Genomic DNA, 14,441 nt, shown 5'->3' with positions numbered 1-14,441 from the left:
AAGATATCAAATCATGCATATAAGAATTCAGAGAAGAATCAAATAATATTTATAGATAATCAAGTTCATAAACCCACAATTCATTGGATCTCGGCAAACACACCACAAAAGAATATTACATCGAATAGATCTCCAAGAAGATCGAGGAGAACTTTGTATTGAGATCCAAAGAGAGAGAAGAAGCCATCTAGCTAATAAGTATGGACCCGAAGGTCTGTGGTAAACTACTCACACATCATCGGAGAGGCTATGGTGTTGATGTAGAAGCCCTCCGTGATCGAATCCCCATCCGGCAGATCGCCGGAAAAGGCCCCAAGATGGGATCTCACGGGTACAGAAGGTTGCGGCGGTGGAAAAGTGGTTTCGTGGCTCCCCTGGATGTTTTCAGGGTATAGGAGTATATATAGGCGAAAGAAGTAGGTTGGTGGAGCTACGAGGGGCCCACGAGGGTGGGGGGCGCGCCCTCCTGCCTCGTGGCAGCCTCGTTGCTTCCTTGACGTCCACTCCCAAGTCTTCTGGATTGCGTTTGTTCCAAAAAAGATCCTCGCGAAGGTTCCATTCCGTTTAGATTCCGTTTGATATTCCTTTTCTGCGAAGCACTGAAATGGGCAAAAAAATAGCAAATTGCACTGGGCCTTCGGTTAATAGGTTAGTCCCAAAAATAATATAAAAAGGTATATTGAAGCCCATTAGACATCCAAAATAGATAATATAATAGCATGGAACAAACAAAAATTATAGATACGTTGGAGACGTATCAGCCGCGAGCGCGTGGGCCGTAAATATGAGCGGTGGGTGGTAGGTGGGCGGCTGCCATGCGGGCTTGATGCGGACGCGGAGCAAGCACATGGGCGTCCGTTCATTGTCCGTGTGGATGCAAAGCCGATGGAAGTTTGAGCCAAAAATGGGGCGGATTGGACGTGAAATGAACAGAAAATTGGGATGAGGTCGCATGTTGGGCCGTGCGGTCTGTCCGTTTGGACCCAAATGAACACACGCGGACACAATGGGGTCGGGCGTGGAGTTTTCCTTAGGCCAACCCAGCGCACGACCCCAAACGGACGTCCGTTTGGCCCGGATCCTGTCCGTTTGGGTGGGGCAATGGGGTCGTGGCCAGGCCATTTCTGAGATGCGGTGGTCGTGCGCCCAACGCGCGGACGCATCCCGGCCGCATCCTGTCCGCCTCCTTTTTCAAACGCTAATTTTCGATTAAACCACGCCCTAGTTCATGCCAGCGGCCCTAGTTCACGCCGGCAACACAGTCCGCCTACACGTCCTCGCCGACAACATAGCCAGTGGCCGACAACACAGCCAGCAGCCAGGAACACTGCCAGCCCCCAAAATGAACAGGTTTCTCGCCGGCACACAGCCAGCGGCCTAGCGGCCGGCACCCATGCTAGCCTCCAAAAAGAACTGCCACGGCCGAACATACCACCTAGTTCAGTCCGTCGGCGTCGAACAACTCCTTCTGCCTGGCCTTGAACCAGCTCCTCGTCTTCTCGCTCATCTTGGTCAAGTCCACGCTCATGATCGCTAGGGCCACCTCCTTTGCTTTGGTTGCGGCATTGGTGGCCTCGATGTCGAGCTGCCTCTGCCTGGCCGTGACATTGGCGGCCTCGATGTCGAGTTGCCTTTGCTGGGACGCCTCCTCCATGTCGATCTTTCTCTTCTTGGCCGCCTCCTTCATGTCAAGCTTCTTCCTTTGAAGCTCTAGGTATTGCTTGATTTGACTCGTCCTTGCTTTGTCGCTTTTTCTCGTCCCTCACATCCTTTTGATACATCATGCCGTGCAAAGTCTCATGCAAGGCCATGGATGACGCATCACGTATGTCCTCAATCTTGGAGTTGGTCTTGCCCCTCGGCCTCTTCAACACCTCACCATCTCCACCTCCGGCCAACACGGCCGTCTTATTGCCTCCCTTCCTTTGAAGCTCACAGTATTGATCTTTAAACTTAGGACAATTGTTGATGAGCGTCCAACAATGCGTAAGAGTGAATGGCTTGTCATATGCCGGGCCTTGAATTCTTTCAAAGATTGAAATGCCTATATCACACGATCAACAACAATTGAACATGCAAACATATAAAAGGCCGAAGTCTCATGGCCGTAGCAACGAAAGATAAGAGATCACACCATGTCCCCAATGCCGAACCACTCACGGGCCGTGCTTCAATGCTCTCAAGTGCGGCACAATACTTGTTGCATTCTTGTTGGATGAACAACCACCTCTTTTGAATCGAGGTGATGCCACGGTTGCTCGCAAATTGGTAGGGCACAAACAACTTTCTTTCATGGGATATTTTGTGAACTCTTGTCCAAAAAACAAGTCCCTTTTGTTGCGCACTGGTCCTCGGATCTTGGCCAACCTCCATCCAACTTTGGCAAATCAACTTGTCCTCCTCTTGTGAGTATGATCCCGTACGAATGCTCTTCTTCCTCTTTTGTGCTTCCGCTCTTTGGGTGAGATCGTCGATGAAGAATGGCTCACCCCCAATATCGAGGCCTTCCTCTTCTTCATCACCATCACCTTCGCAATAGATGTCATCATATTCATGCCACGAGTCACCATGGTCGTAGTCAGCATGGTCGTGGGCCTCATTGTCTTCATCGGCAACGTACTAGGCGCGGCCATCCTGACTTTGGGTCTCATCGGGATTGTAGGCACCGCCATGCCCACCCTCGTAGATGACATTCTCCATGAACTGGTTGTAGAAGGGGTCGTCGACCGTTGGCGTTGGTGTTGGCATTTCGTCAAACAGGATGCGGGGCGACGGCATGGTGCCCATAGACGGCGGCCGTACTTGCTTTCTTTGCATCTCGACGGACTGCCGGCCGCCGTTGCTGGACCCCGGCGTGACGTTGAGGTCGATGACGGCTGAGGGGCGTGGGGTGGACGGCGCGATCACGCCAACGTCCGGCGACCCCGAAAAAGGGGTCTGGCCTTCGTACCTTGGCGGAGGCAAACCGGTCGACAAAGGCATGGTCGGCGACGTCGGTGAGGGGTAGTGCGGAGGCCGGGCGACCGACGAGCCTCTGCTCGCCGGGCCGACGGGCGCCGCAGAGAAACCCGCCGGACGGCAAATCCCAAGCATGAGGAGGGCGTGCCATTTGTTGACGATGTCCTCCTTCTCGTCGACCTCGGCCTCGCGCCGCGCGGCCTCCAACGCATCGCGCTCGGCGGCGAACTTGGCCGCGGCATTCTTGCCCTTGACGATCGCCCTCCGGTTCCTCCTCTTCGCCGATTCCGCGTCCATCTTTGCGAGCTCCGTCGGCGTGCATTCCGACCGCGGCTTTCTCTGACCCTTGGCCGCCTTCTTCTTCACCTTTCCGGGCGGGTCGACGGTCTAACCGCCGGAATTTGGCGGGGCATCGCCATGGACGGGGAGGGTGGTGGGCAGGACGTGGGAGGGTTTGGGGGAAAATGGCGCGAAATGGGGCGCCGAGGTGGTGCTTTGTGCCACCGACGGGCGGGCTAGGAAAGGACAAGCGCGCGCGTCCCGCCCGTCCACGTGCTGTCTGTTTCACCCAAAAGCAGCCTAAACTTGGGTTAGGGATGGGTCGAAAGCGGATATAAATCGGATAAAAATTCGTTTGCGCCTATACGCTGCGCCGTCTGGTTTGTTCATGAGCAGTGCTACACGTACGACAACTTTTCATCCGATGATGTATGACATTAGTCAGTCACCCTAGGATCAAGTCACTTCTTTAAGAACAGACGTAGGATCACCATACTGTATGCAAATCGGATGTAATCAGTCGTACGGAAAGCAATTTCGTTTGTTCATTTTGCTCTAAACGGGCGCACCCTGAGCCGCGCGCTGGGTTGGCCTTAGATTTTGGAATGTACAACTGCAGTAAGTGGAGCTGACCTCGCCACAGTATTAGCAAGTAGCCACTGATCATCTCCAGGGGTAGCTAGCTTTTCAACAGTTACCAACGATGTTACAGCTCGTAGAGTCGTGGTGCTCGCCGTGCGGTGCGGCTACTCCACCCTAGCACTACTAGCAGTACTTGGCCCTGCGTTTATCTCTTCTTTTGGATCTGAAGCTAGCGCCATCCAGCAGGGTCCCTTTGTCCTTGCCGGCTGGCTCGACCCGCTCTTGGCGCCAAAATCATCTCCGTCTCGTCGCGTCTCCGCGCCGATTTTTGGCGCCAAAGGCTTCACACCGACAGGCGCGAAAAGGAGCCGGGGGTGGTTAGTAGGGCGGGGGGCCGCGTGCATCAGGCCCTCAGGCAGGGGTCAAAGATTCGGCGCATGCGCGCCGCGTGCGTCTTTTATCTCGCTCTCGCTCCATCTTTCGTCTCCAGCCCCACTGGTCCGCGGTTACGGCGATCATTCACCGCCCTGGCTGGCGATTCCCAGAACCATTCAGATGCAAGTATCAGGCGTCGCATGATGTCTACTGTAGCAGTTTGGTCCTGCTTAATCTCTGCGTGAAATACAGTTAGCCAGTACTTGGAGAGTAGGAGTACTGAGCTACTCTGGTGAAGTATACTGACCACGTCGGAGGGAGCATGCATATCGTCCACCATTTTGTTTGATCTGACGCAACCATGCTGATCCACGTTGAGATTAAGTTGTGCGCTCGACATGGCTAGTCACACAAATATCAAGGTCAGGATTTTTCGAGCAGTTCAAATTTTAAATATTCCCTCGGGTCCTTTTTAGTTCGCATATAAGCTTTGTCTAAAGTTAAGTCTTGTAAAGTTTGACCAACTTCATAAAAACAATATGAAATCAATATTAGTAGATATGTCATGACTTAAATTTTCATATTGTATAACTTTAGCATGGTAGATGTTGATATTTTTTCATATAAATAAAGTCAAACTTTATGAAGTTTGACTTCAGTCAATTCTTATATGCAGGGTAAAAAGGACCGGAGGGAGTAGCTTAGAGCATCTATATCTGGACTTGGCAAATCCGGCCATCAAACGCATGCAGGCACTGACGGGACACCCCCTCAAATGTTGCGCTGTACATCCACATACCGCAAATTCCGATCCTCAAATCCATGCAATCCATAACTGTCTTAATGCCAAAGTTCGAAGCAAAGCAAATCAAATCATAGTTCAATAAACTGGACATGGCAAAATAAAATTAATGTCCGAGCGTGCCGGATAGCCTCGGATCACTAGTTGGGTGCGTGCTCCGAACGGAATAAGTCGTGCTTCACGCGGAGTGCGTCCTACTCGTCCTCATCTGCCTGCATCCGGGCAGCCTCCTCCACCTGCATTTGGGCTGCCTGCTCCGCCTGCATCCGGGCGCAGCCGCCCTCGCCGCCTCATACTTCCTACAGTCGTTGATCTCCACCTTCTTGTCCGCAAGTCACTTCTTCGCATGCTCATCCAAGAGGGTCTCGTCTGCCAACATGATCATCGCTCTTCCGCGTCCCGTGTGAGTTGCAACCTCTCCTTTTCAAGCTTTATGTCGCCAAACGTCTTGGTCTTCTCGAGTTCCCATTTGATCGCCGCTTGTTGCTTCTCCAACTCGATCTTCTCCCTCTCAATTTAAAGCTTCTTCTCCGCCCTCTTCCGGTCACACTCCATCCTTTCCTTTTGCGCATTCAACATGAGCTTGTACCTCTCCTCCTTCTTGTTCTCCCTCACTGAAAAAATGCTTGTCCATGTGGCCGGCATTTTGGTAGTCGCGGCATCAACGGTACGTGCCTTCTCCCACTTGTTGCCCATGACTTGGCGGTTGTCCTTTGGCACGGTGGCTTTTCCATTCGCCACGACAACATCGTCATCTTCATCGTTCAACCCAATTGATTTGTTCGAGCTTAAGCCATCATTCCTCTTCTTGCCGGACTTGAGATCGACCACAAGTTGTTTCCACTTCGGCTTATTCAATATGACCCAACAATGGCTAAAAGCGAATGGCTTCTTCTCCAACTCGTGATACAAAGTGGCCGCCACCGCCGTGTAGCAAACAACATATGTATGAGTACGAGAAAGCAAAACAGAAGAAGCATATGCAATGGACAACAAGATGAGGCAATCGAGCTTACGTGAGTTGCGACCCCCGTCCCACTTTGAGGGCGTTCGGTCACTTTTGACTTTTTGAGTAGTAGCCGACGTACTTGTTCGCTTCCCCTTGAATGATTCTCCAACGATGTTGGAGAGATGCCACATTGCCAGTGGTCACGATAGGATGCGGCTGCACATACTCCTTTTGCTCGTGATAATCCTTCCAAATTTTCGTCCAATAGGTGTTCCCCTTCTGCTCGGTGCCACATATTGGATCCATCGTTGTGGCCAACCAAACTTTGACCAACAAGATCTCCTCAAATTTTGAGAATGCCAGATCTCTTGCCTCCGGCGTCTTAGTCTTGTTCTTCTTCTTCTTCTTCTTGCTCGGACTGGGATCGGATGTTGTCCCAACTTAAAGTGCGGTGGTGGCCTCCAATTCATACTCCATTTCGGTCGGATCTTCATTGTCATTGATCATGCCCGACAGGAACGCCTCCTACATGATTATGGTTTGCAAGCATTCATCATGTGCGAAATGAACTAGTGGTCTATGCTAAAAACTAATCGTACAAGAGCAAAGAAAACGCACTGACTCTTGTTCGGTCATTCCGTCGAACATGTCGAGGGCAGCCCGGGCACTGCGGGTGCCCGTGCTCATCCGCGCCCGAACGAGCTGCGGCGAGTCACACACGTCGACCACCGGCATCTGCGTGGGCAAAAAGCTGTCCGAAATGGCCCAAGCGGCGGTCGCATCATCCTTTGTCCAAGGGGGGTGGACGACGTAATTCGTGTCGGTGCTTGGAGGGAAGGGGTGCGGGGATCCGACACGACGGAGGAGATAACTGCTCCACCACGTCCGAACCTCCCTGCGACACCGCCTTCCTCTCTCGCTGCCAGCGTTGCCGCAACTTGCGGGCGATGTTCTCCGCCTTGCAAGTCGCAACCGACGAATTGACCCCACCGACGGACAAGGCGTACTGCGTCTCTGTCGCGGCGCTGTGGGTCGGGCTGGACGACATCTCCGGTGGTGGATCGGGGCTGAAGGTGAGGATTGGGAGCAAGGGTCCGGGCGGCGGGAGGAGGAGGAAGGGTTATGTGGATTTGGTGCAACATGGGGTGGGGTCGGGTTGTCGGGTCCGACGTGGCGGGTGTGCCCGGGCGCCCACATATCCGCCCCATATTGGGGTTGGACATGAGGGATGCCGGTTAGCCCGGCCGTTTGAGACCCGTTTAAGGAGCCCGTCCCAGTTAAAAAAACATGACCGGACAGTGACCGGGCGGCCCGCCCGGGCATACGAGGCGGGTTTTAGGCGCCCGGCTGTATATGCTCTTAGTTTCTTAAGAAAAAAAATATGAATTTATATTCATACCATCATCACTCGCCAAGTTCCGATCATGTCGTCTTTCCACGCAAGTCTTCCACGCGATTAGATTTCCTCCTTCTCTCGTCCGTACCTCCACTAGTCCATCCCGCATTCAATGCCCTTTGGGCTATGGAGGTGCAGATGACCTCTGCTCCCCGTCGGAAGGAGAAACCCCGCTCCGCCCTGATTGTGCATCTAGTATCGTTGAAAGGTGTGTCCTCATCACATCTCGCGTTATTCGAGTGGTACTTGTTTTCGGTGGATCTGTTTGGATACAGTTTTCGCTCATCTTCGATCGTGTGTTAGTGTGATCCTTTCGATCTACGACTATATTCATCAACAATTGTTGCTACTCTGGTGCGCTAGTTTTATGGGCTTTAGCACGACGATTTTTTGACTGCCTACTACAACAAGGCTTGACCGGCTCCGTTGAGGGGGGGAGGGGGATGATAATGACGCGTCTTCGGCATATGCTCCAGCTCTTGTGGCCATCCATGTTGTTTGTAGACCTGATTACAATTTTTAAACCTCTGATGTTTTTTGCGAGATTTACTACTTTCAACGTTCTCAGTGCTGTCATGATTAATTATGGATAAATCGTAAGTTTTTTTCGGAAAAAGGTACGAATTTGAAGTGTTCCTCCGATGAATTTTGGTAAGTGCTCCCACATGGAACACGGACGTTTTTCCCGCGATTTGTAAGAGCAACTCTAGCAGACCCGTATTTCGCCGACCTGTAAACTGTGTTTGTAGGTCGCACGGGGCGCTTATGCAGGCCGAAATTTGCGGTGGCAGACTAGAAACCACAAACAAACCCCTAATTTTTTAAAAAAGTTATTTCGCGCGAGAAATTTAAGCAGCAGCTCGCCGGAACTCGCTCGCATAGATGGTTCTTCTTCGCATAATAAGTTCGTACACGCCATATACACACATAAAGGTCAGAGATGCTAGAGAGGGCCTACGCTACCGCACCACTACAACAAAATTGAGCTCACTCGAGCTCCTGCGGTAGCTGCCCACCGGCGGCGATCAGTCGGAGTCGGAGTCGACCTCGATGTAGAGCTTCACCTGCTCCGCCTTCATCACGCGAAGGTCAGCCTCCTTCAATGCGTGCGCCTGCGATGCCGTGAGGCCCGTCTCGAGGAAGAGCCGCTCGTACTCGAGCTCGCGCCGGATGCGCTCTTCCATCTCCTCCTGATCCCTGGCCGACCACTCGAGGACGACGCGCTCGAGGTGCTCCTCCTGCCCCGGTGGGAGGTAGTCCTCGGGTCCGATGACGCCTCGGCGTGGCGGCGCATCGGGCACGGCCTCCTCCGGCTCCCTCTTCACCGGAACGAGCCGCGAGCTCGATGCGCCCGTGGATGAGCACCCCGTGGATGAGCATTGCGCGGAACCGTGGCCGGATGAGCTCCCCGCGGACCAGTTGCCGGAGGAGGCGCGGCGGCGACGGGCGCGCTCGAGTTTGAACTCCTCGAGCTCGCGCCGGTTGAATGCCGGGGGCGGCCGGGCACCGTGGTTGAGCCACCGACGCGCCCCCCGCTTGCGCGCGGCGTCAGATCTGGCGCGACGGTGGCGCTCCGCCTCATCCCCCGAGTCGGCCATGGCGGTTCAAGGCTCGACGGTGGCGATAAATCGAGCGGCGCGGTGGGGAATTGGAGGGGAACGCGGCTGCGGGGGATAGGGTTTCAACCCGCATCTACCCTGCAAACCCGCAGTTATAGTGGCTCGGGGGTTGCGTTTGCGGGCTGCGAATATTTACGGGCCGGCAGGGGCGAATCTACGTGCATGCTTGTGGGGGCGAATGCCCCCACTCGTTTTTCGAGCCGACTAATACTAGGTCTAGTATATGGGGCGTTGCCCCCACTAAGCCCAAGGTATTTGCCCCCACTTCTTTATTTTCTGCTGTATGTTCAAAGCCCAGCAGCCCGTCTAGAGAGAATACAATCAGGCCTCATACATACAATTCGGTCAGGTGGTTCTTAATTCGCCTAAGAAAAGGTGGTTCTCAATCGCTGGAATAGAAACGTACGGCGTTCAGATCTACGGGAGTTTCACACGCGTTTATGGCCTGTGTGACCGCCTTGACCAGCCGAAGCCGCCGCGCCGCCGACTGCGGCTGTAGGCTGCGCATACGTGACATCCCCCCGGCGATCAGCCTCGATCCGCGCTGCACACGCCGGCCGGCCGGCTCGCCATCCCCACTGAAGAAGCTGTACTGATTAATCATTCAATCAAGGTAAGCCCTAAGTTTAGTTCTCTTACTAGTATATCCTGATTTCCATGTTAAAAAAGGTAACGAACTGTATCAAATATCCATGTGTATAAATTATAGTGTACAAATTATTAATTAGATTGATTGAATCTAGCTTTCTACCAATAAGTTTGAGCATCTGGGAGTAGAATAAAATCTATAGTAAAATTTGGTCTTTTAACGTTCAACTATTTGATATTGACAGGCAAGCTAATGTACCAATTTTTCGCAAAATCCATGGCGTAATATGCCTGAAATAGTTGATCTGAACAAGCTTACTCAGGATCCATCGAAAAGGAAGATACTTACAGATTTTAGTGTCAAATAGCATGAGGAGATTTGGAAAAATCGTCGCTGGATGAAACGGAAGGAGGTAATGTGCTCAAGCTTATTTTTTTATCTATCAATGTTTACATTCCTTCTATATTTAAACATGTTTCCTTTCCCCGCAAATTGAAGGCTAAAAAGGAACGTAGGAACAAAAGAAATCGACATATTCATGTTTCACAATTTATTCTTTCGTAAGTGGTGGTTTACTTTTACTTTTGGCAATCAACTTGTCATAATTATGTGTGTGCTGACATTATCTTATAAAGAAATATATGATTTTGATTCTTATGGACTATATGTATGCTTGTGCGCTTGATTTTTAAAAGATTTAGGCACTAGTTTGTATACATGTTTCTGGAAAAAAAATTGTGTACATCTTTGCCCCCTCTCGGTTTTCATCCTGGCTCCGCCCCTGCGGGCCGGACATGGATGCGGGCTCTGGTCTGACCAAAAAAATGGCCGAGCCCGTAATAATCGCCTGCGGGTTTGCGCCGGATGCGGGGTGTGCTAGAGTTGCTATAAGACTTCGACCTCTTCTAGTGTTCGTTGTTGGGCGTGTTGGCTGAGCCAAACCACCTTCGAGCATTCGAGGAGCCAAATTGCATGTATGAACATGTATTTTCTATACCCTAAAAAAAGAACATGCATTTTCTACTCGCAAAAAAATATGTATTTTCTGTTCCCAGCGGAAAAAAAAGAACATGTATTTTCTGTACTGTCAGCAGCCTGTGAAATCTCACTACGTGCTGAAATCGATTGACCAAGTATTTGAGGAGCCAATGTACGAACACGTATTTTTATAAACGAAACCACCAGCCTGTGAAATATCACGACGTGTTGCAACGACTCATGGAACTACATGAATTTGTGATGTGCTGATTTGTTGCCAGGTCAGTTCTAGTTCTAGCAACATAGACAATGCAGAAGGGTGTCCAAAACCAATGTTTGAGGAACAAAGGAACTATGTATTCAAATAGCAAGTCAATCAAATAAATAAATAACAGGAGTTGTGCACGAATAGTCGTACCCTTTGAAATTCCAAAGTCATACATAAGTAATTATGCTTCATAATTTCTGATGAGATATGATTTTTTATTACACATGAACAAACTATTTAGACGTATATTACAAGTCAACTGGAAATTTCCTTGTGGAAAGTCAAGAGGAGAGGGTTTAATCATGTGCGGCGCAACACGGTTGGAGGTGTTTTATACAATGGTACATTTAGAGTAAAAAATAAATGATATTGTATGGGCTTGCTTTCAAAACCATAAAGGTGTGAGGCAGGGTGATCCCTTGTCTCCTTTTCTTTTTAGTCTTTGCCGCGGATTCCTTAAAAACAATAATTAGGAAGGCCCATGCTCTACTATGAGCATCTACAGCTGGGCAACTCAAACCCTCCTTAAACGCAACGGGCCGATCAGTGACCAGTCAAAAAAAGCGTCCTTGATGGGCGCTTCAAAGCGACATCGAACGTCTAGGCCGACGAAACCCCTCATATTCAGCCAAAACTCGGGGCAGATATGGGACGTCGCGAGCACGTCTGACTTGGCAGCCCGACCCTAACAAAAATTGCACCAAATCCCCCCGACCTACCCAATTTCACTTGCTCCTCTCTTGTCTTCTCCCGCCTCCGCGCCAGCCGTCTCCTAGCTCCACCACCACCCTTGCTCCGTCGCCGTTCTCACCCTCAGTGCCCCCAACACCGACACAACTGAAAGGACCGATATAGTTGACTAGCGGGGGGCGTGGGGGGGGGGGTGAATAGGCAACTAACAATTTTTAGCTTTTCTTTACCAATTTAAACTTTGCATCAAACTAGGTTGTCTAGATATGCAACCAGGTGAGCAACCTATATGATGCAACAACAACAAGCACACAAGCAAGCAAGAGATGCAACACAATATAAGCTTGCACAAGTAAAGGTACGAGATAACCAAGAGTGGGGCCGGTGAAGACGAGGATGTGTTACCGAAGTTCCTTCCCTTTGAGAGGAAGTACGTCTCCGTTGGAGCGGTGTGGAGGCACAATGCTCCCCAAGAAGCCACTAGGGCCACCGTATTCTCCTCACGCCCTCACACAATGCAAGATGCCGTGATTCCACTATTGATGCCCTTGGAGGCGGCGATCGAACCTTTACAAACAAGGTTGGGGCATTCTCCACAACTTAATTGGAGGCTCCCAACGACACCACGAATCTTCACCACAATGAAATATGGCTCCGCGGTGACCTCAACCGTCTAGGGTGCTCAAACACCCAAGAGTAACAAGATCCGCAAGGGATTAGTGGTGGGAATCAAATTTCTCTTGGTGGAAGTGTAGATCGGGGCCTTCTCAACAATCCCTAGAAAATCAACAAGTTTGACTGGCTAGGGAGAGAGATCGGGCGAAAATGGAGCTTAGAGCAACAATGGAGCTTAAGGATGGAAGAGGTAGTAAACTCGGAGAACAAGACTCCCCTTATATAGTGATAGGACAAATCCAACCGTTATCCACTTACTCAGCCCGCGACGTGCGGTACTACCGCAAGGGCCTGCGGTACTACCGCGGGGCACCGCGATACTACCGTATGCGCGGCAGGAGCTAGACCAGCCCTGATGCGTTGAAGCAAAGAGCGGTAGAACCGCCGAAGCGGTACTACCATTCCCCCTCGCGGTACTACCGCAAGGCAGGGTTTGTCTGGGCTGGGGAGGCACGGACGAATAAAAATACATCCGTGACTACTTCCGCTGAGAATCGATCTGTGCAAAAATCCGGCGCGGTACTACCGCAAACCTGGAGCGGTACTACCGCGTAGGGCACAGATGTAAAAACTTACATCCACCCCTACTTCGGCTCGTGCTGCTGTGCCTGGCCTGAGGCCACGGTACTACCGCGTCCCTGGAGCGGTACTACCGGAAGGTCCCGCGGTACTACCGCGTCCCTGGCCGGTACTACCATGGGCCTCTGCGGTACTACTGCTCCCATGAGCCGTACTACCGCATGTCACAGCACAACCAACACTAGGAGTCCTTCATTTTGCAGAGACACAAATACACGGTGGTTGCTCCAAAGAGCCAAACGAAAGGTGATGCAAAAAGGAACAGACATGTACGTGATGATTCCACCCAAACCTTTCCAAAGCGGACCCCCTCTTAATAGTACACCTTTCCTACGACTCAAATCCACCGAAAAGAAACGTAGGGAAAACTCCGTCTTCACTAGACTCCGAGGGGCAATGAATCATCTTGTGCCTAAACATGAGATATTTGAAATGCTCAATGCACACGATTAATCTGCAAATGCATTGTCATCAATCACCAAAACCACTTAGGGATAAATATGCCCGTACAACAACTTTCCTCCCATCCTTGGTCGCCGTCGCGATACGTGCAGCAACTCTCGGACTGCACCTTGCTCACCATGTATTCGACACATTGTCCGACCAGGTTGTGATTTTTTTTGTAGACAAAATGATGGATTCCGATGGTCGTCTGACGAGGAGTATGGACGGATGAAGCTTGGTGAAATAATTCAAAATGAGTCCTTCAATTTAGCGTATTCGGATGAAGAAGTCGAAATGCTCATGCTCATAAGATTCCAATAGGAAATGGACCGAGAGGTGGAGCACATTCTCAACTTCAATGGTTCGATCAAAGGGAGAAGAGTTATTAATTGGGATAGGGTCTCTTGAGCCCGGCTGATGTATAATGACTACTTTGCTTCAAACCCAACTTTCCCTGATGATCCTTGGTTTCGTCACCGTTTTTGTATGTGAACCGTTGTTTTTGGCGCATTGTGGAGGGAGTTGAGGCACACTATGACTATTTTATTCTCTGCTAAACATAAATGCACGGCTCCTCTGAGGATGCTTACATCTGGTATTGTCGCTGATGTCTATGGTGAGATGGTCCAGATGTGGGAGAGCACATGCCTGAAGACCACTGTGAGATTTGCCCGCGCCATGGTGCAAGCATTATGATTAGAGTATTTGAGAGAACCAACTGCGTAGGACACTGACTGCATAATGCATTGGCGATGAAAAAACTACCCCGGAGATTTGTGCGGAATGTACCAAGGTCACATCAAAGAGGCCACCATCATACTGGAAGCAGTGGCATCACATTACTTATGGATTTGGCATGTTTTCTTTGGAATGTCTGGTTCTCACAACAACATCAATGTGCTTCAACGATCTCCCATGTTCGAAGGAATTTGCAATAGTGAATTGTCGTCGTGCAACTACACTATCAACGACCGCGACTTCAACATGAGGTACTATCTTGCCGATGGTATCTATTCTCAGTGGGCGGAGTTTGTGAAGATCATATCTGAACCCCAAGGCAACAAACAAAGACACTTTGCAACAATGCAGGAAGCATCTAGGAAGGATGTGGAGCGGACTTCCGGAGTGCTTCAAGCTCGTTGGGGAATTGATCATGGAGTTGCAATGATGTGGGAATCAAAGAATTTGTGGCAGATGATGACATGTTGTGTCATTTTGCACAATATGATTGTGGATGACCAGAGTGATGGGGTAGGCC

General features: G+C 50.7%; 1 long non-coding RNA gene across 2 annotated transcripts; it reads left to right on the top strand.

Annotated features, from left to right (window-relative positions):
* The first annotated feature begins 9,286 nt into the window (after positions 1–9,286).
* On the top strand, positions 9,287–10,206 carry LOC123171538 (uncharacterized). 2 transcript variants are annotated; one of them, XR_006485288.1, is made up of 3 exons: positions 9,298–9,573; positions 9,794–9,961; positions 10,048–10,206. It is a non-coding gene; the product is annotated as an uncharacterized lncRNA (long non-coding RNA). The 2 variants fall into 2 exon arrangements; XR_006485287.1 differs by having other exon boundaries at positions 9,287–9,573; positions 9,794–10,206.
* The last annotated feature ends 4,235 nt before the right edge of the window (positions 10,207–14,441 follow it).

This window comes from Triticum aestivum, chromosome 7D, assembly GCF_018294505.1.
Source record: "Triticum aestivum cultivar Chinese Spring chromosome 7D, IWGSC CS RefSeq v2.1, whole genome shotgun sequence".
NCBI classification, from domain to species: domain Eukaryota; kingdom Viridiplantae; phylum Streptophyta; class Magnoliopsida; order Poales; family Poaceae; genus Triticum; species Triticum aestivum.
This window is presented reverse-complemented; position numbering and strand designations above follow the sequence as displayed.